Raw genomic sequence first — 5,000 nt, 5'->3', positions numbered from 1 at the left:
TGTGGAGTGCTGTGTCACAATGACAATGGGAGTTGGAGTTTCCAAGTTGGGCTTTCCCTTCACTTTCAAAGGACTGCTCCAAGTTTGAAAGGGATTTAGTACCAAACATACTGGAGATTAATGCAATTCCTGTGGCTTTCTTTGCCTTTTGCTTTGCCAACTGGACAATGACAGTTTGAAAGTAAACCAGATGAAGACAGACAGACAGACAGAGATGGGGATGAACTTCAAAGCTCCATGGATATATATACAATTTGATGGGTTTTTTTTGTCTTTTTTGAAAGACACGATTTTGCATGGAGATATTGAACCGCCAGTGCAACCAAGAAGGTCACCTGTGTAATGTACTGTAGAGAAGTGTTTCCCAACCTTTTTTTGTCTTGCATACCCCCTAAGCCTTTTTGTCATACCATGAGTACCCCCTCACTCATGCTTCTGTATCTTTTCCTCTATCCCAGTGTGTTCCATACATTTGTTATCATTACATTACACTTTTCCCAAGTACCCCCTGCAGTGTGCTCGCGTACCCCTAGTGGTACACGTACCCCTGGTTGGGAACCACTGCTGTAGAGAAGTGGCTGGATGGATGTGTCGCATCTTTGATTCCATTCTCGCTATTTACTCGCTTCTCTGTCCCTGGAGTCCCTGTCAAGCACGGCACTCTTGTAACCACTGGCTCCTGAATGAATATGGATCAGCTCATTTACATCAAAGCTACGTCAGCCGGACACAGTGAAGGACTCACGGACGACACACAATCAAACTGCAGTGGCCCAGCTGCAGCAGGTTATCCATAAACACAACAATAAAAAACAACAATAACTAGAAGCACTCAGAGAGCGAAGACCTTCGCCAAGGAACCTGCTTGATAGAACATTTGACTATGTTACACCCTCTCTTTCTGCCTTCTTGAGTAGAAGTTGGAGTTAGAAACTGGAATGTTTTGGCCTGGCCTGAAATTCAATTTGCGGTCACTGGCATAGGGGCGTCTAGATTTATAGGCTAGCAATGGTGAAGAATCTTTAAAAAGGTCCTGGCTCTGGTTCGTGATCCGGATCACCACCAGAATTTAGTCACTTGTTCCTTGGGTCATTACCAACAACTCCACAACAACTTCGTCCAAATCTGTTCATTAGTTTTTGAGTTATCCTGCATCCTTGGCGGAGGTAAAAAGCACTGCTTATGGGCTCAACACATATGCTATAATGTCATAAGTAATGACACTATACAATGAAAAGAAAACACACCACACACTAAAATCATTAGTCTATATAACATCTTCTAGAGTGCAATTGGTCATAGCGTACTCTCAGAGGGTAGAATTAACACTGGAAAATTCATGGTGCATCACTTTAAAGGTTTTAAAGCAGGTTTGAAAGCAGGTTTGAAAACTAAAGAGATCGGCATTGGAGTCAGGATTGAGAATGGCTTGGGGTGCTGAATGAGGGACTGGGGATCTTCAGCGGGAATGAATATTCAAGTGGCTTAGTGTTGGATGAGGTGTGGGTGGACAGACATGGACCGAGCAGCAGAAAAAGAGAAGGAGAAGGGGGTGGAGAGAGAGACAGAGAGATAGAGAGATAGAGAGAGAGAGAGAGAGAGAGAGAGAGAGAGAGAGCAAGAGAGATGTTTTTGTTTCATTACCAAATCAGTGGCTCTTATAGTTCATATTTAATCATTCATTTCCTGAATGTACTGTAAACTATAGAATTGTGTACGCTTCCTTTCAGTCTAAATAGATACAAATACAAATAAATCTACTATCTATTTATCATTCTGTAACAGCACATGTAATGCTTGTTTCACTGCTTTGGAGTCTGCTTTGATGAGACAATAAGTCTCTGATTGGATTAAATTGAATTGAATTGAATTGAAAAGAATAGAGAGAATGGAAGGAAGAGAGAGTGAGGGAGAGACTCCAGGAGAGAAAACAAATGAAGAGTAGTGTTGCCAGATGTGGCTGATCAAACCCCGCCCAAAAGGTTCTCAAAAACCGCCAAAATGCGTTAAATTCCACCCAAATTCAGCAAATTACATTGACTTCTATGGGCCCAAAACGGCTGAAAAAAAAAAGCCAAATGGCCAATTTTTCCCATTTTTACCCGCAGACGCTCATCCCAAGTAGCCCAATTGGGCGGGCACCCGCCCAATCTGGCAACACTGATGAAGAGGGCGAAGGAGAGAAAAGGGGGAAGATGGGGAGAACGAGAGAAAGAGGGGAGAGGCGGTGCGGAAAGGTGAGCAAAAGCGTACGAAACAGATGAAAGATGAGAGAGGGAGAGAGACGGCGAGGAGGAGGAGAGGAAGACAGAGATGAGGAAGTGAAGGAGTCACGCTCTGGTGGGATTCTCTGGTAATTTGCATCTCGACTTCCTTTACACCGCTCCTTTCCTCTTCCTCCTCCTCCTCCTCCTCCTCCTCCTCACACCTGCCACCCCCTCGCTCTCTCTGACACGGTGTGTCCATTGCTCCGCTGCTCCATTTGCCAAGACCTCCAATACAACAAACATTCCTCTCTCTCTCTCTCTCTCTCTCTCTCTCTCTCTCTCCCTCTCTCCCCGCCATCCTTCTACATCCCCTGTCACGCACCTTTGTCTCTGGGAGCCTTTATCTTGTATCATTGTGCTCTCTCTTCCACAGCCGCCTCTCATCTTCAAAGCCTCCCTCTCTCCCTCCCAAACCTCCCTCCCCTCCCCCTCATCTCTCTGAAGTACAGCTCTCTTTCTTCACTGACCACCACTGCCATTGGCCTGTCCCCTGCCTCCAGCCTCCTCAGTATAGTATAATGCTGTGAATAAAAACACGGTATGGTACTGTACTGAATGGCTCTATACACTAGATTGGGCCAAAACAAAAACCGTGAGGGGCGACAAAATGACATCATGGTCCAAATGTGGATTGCATTTTCGCGGGGCGAGAACCATCCTCACCACATGACGCACTTAGATTGATTCTAGCTGACATTTAAACCCCTCACGCCTTATAAAACTGACCGGGGAAAAAAGAAAAAGAAAAAACAACCAAATAAAAAATAAAAAATCCCAAAAAGGCTTCCTGATGTTTCCCCCTGCCTGTGCGAAGTGTGAAGTCAAACAAACAGAAGGGCTCCTGGACGAAGAGGCAATGCAATGCAATGTGGTGTAGTGTTATGTGGTGTGGTGCAGCCCAGGCCATAGCTGAGGCTGTGGCTGTGGACAGGGAAGCCAACAGAAGGCGACAAAGGGGTCAGTTGTTCTGGGCCCAGGGAGACAGGGGGCACCAAAATTGGGTTTTCATTACACTGTTTGTATTGGATGGGGGGGCCCTTTCAGAAGACTTTGTCCTGTGCCCAGCAAAAGCTGTCAGTGGAGCTGACAATAACCACACACACACACACACACACACACACACACACACACACACACACACACACACACACACACACACACACACACACACACACACACACACACACACTGTGGCTGTGGCTATGGCTGCAGACGGTAAACGCTCCTCTCCCTGCTCGTTAATTATTTACAGCTCTGCCAGGCCAGGTCCTCGCTCTCCCATGACACTCCCTGGAACACAGTGGAACGTGTGTGTGCATAGGAGGGCATACTGTGTGTATGTGTGTGTGTGTGTGTGTGTGTGTGTGTGTACCTGTGTGTACCTGTGTGTGTGTGTGTGTGTGTGTGTGTGTGTGTGTGTGTGTGTGTGTGTGTGTGTGTGTGTGTGTGTGTGTGTGTGTGTGTGTGTGTGTGTGTGTGTGTGTGTGTGTGTGCGCGCGCGCATATACTGTAGGTTTTTGTGTGATATGACTGTGTGTGTGCGTGCGTGCGTGCGTGCATGCGTGCGTGTACCTGTGTGTGTGTTCACTGCAGTGTTTTGCTCTCTCCAAATAAAAGACTGTCACGATGGAACAGTGGAGCCGGGACTGGGCCGAAACCCAGCCACATCTGGGCCACATCTGGTGCAGAGCTGGGCTGCTTACCTGTCAATGCTGCAGCATGATTCGCTGACACCAGCAGACTGATTAGCATACGGGTCAGTGTGGCTCTACTGGACCGTCTGACTTCTGTGCCATACTGCAACAGTGTGTGTGAATGTGTGTGTGTGTGTGTGTGTGTGTGTGTGTGTGTGTGTGTGTGTGTGTGTGTGTGTGTGTGTGTGTGTGTGTGTGTGTGTGTGTGTGTGTGTGGCAGGCACACAGGCACACCGGCATAGACAAACACACACACACACACACACACACACACACACACACACACACACACACACACACACACACACACACACACACACACACACACACACACACGTCTCTGAAGTCTGTCACATCAAAGTCTAACCGTGTGGCCTGACCATGGCCCTCGCCTCATAGGCACGCATGCAAGTGCTATGTGTCTTTAGAGTAATCCTGTGTGGAATATCGAAGTGAGTGCCTTTGTGTGTGGGGTGTAAATTCTGGACCATGCAAGCCCTCTTCACCCTGTCACGCACACTCACACACACATGAACGCACACAAGAGGAGGCTAGAATGGCCAGAGCGCAACAAAAAGAAACAGAGGAATATGGAGAAAAACAAATACTTTTTTTCCAATGCTTAACACCATTTGAAAGTCCCTGACACAACCACTGAAGAACCCTATTTAGTTTACTAGCCCACCAGCCTCCCATTCGCTTCAGTGGAAGCTAGCCCCTTTCCCACACACACACACACACACACACACACTGCATTCCCATAAACCCAGCCACATGTTTCGCTGGCTGATGAAAAGCATACTTAACAACATATCTCATTTCCACCAGCCAGAGAGCGAGAGTAAAAGCGGGAAAGACAGAGCGAGAGTGAAAGGTTCTTCATCACTACTCATTTCTACCAATTACCTGTTCAAAACAGACACTTTTGCACACTTGTAGTTTGCTGGTAGAATGGACAGGGTGCATGTTTTTTTTAACCAATTACCTGTGAAATTAAAATGGGGCTTGAAACAGAGAGGTGGGGAAGGTGCAGGAGTTT

The 5,000-nt window shown here is 46.9% G+C and overlaps 1 protein-coding gene across 1 annotated transcript in view; it reads right to left on the bottom strand.

Annotated features, from left to right (window-relative positions):
* The window catches only part of LOC134447647 (thromboxane-A synthase-like), a gene marked incomplete at its 3' end in the record, with an annotated part of 100,831 nt that overhangs the window by 12,489 nt on the left and 83,342 nt on the right, over window positions 1–5,000 (bottom strand). The window lies entirely within an intron of this gene.

Source organism: Engraulis encrasicolus, chromosome 4 (assembly GCF_034702125.1).
Source record: "Engraulis encrasicolus isolate BLACKSEA-1 chromosome 4, IST_EnEncr_1.0, whole genome shotgun sequence".
NCBI lineage: Eukaryota > Metazoa > Chordata > Actinopteri > Clupeiformes > Engraulidae > Engraulis > Engraulis encrasicolus.
The sequence above is the reverse complement of the archived record's forward strand: the minus strand, read 5'-3'. Positions and strand labels throughout refer to the sequence as shown.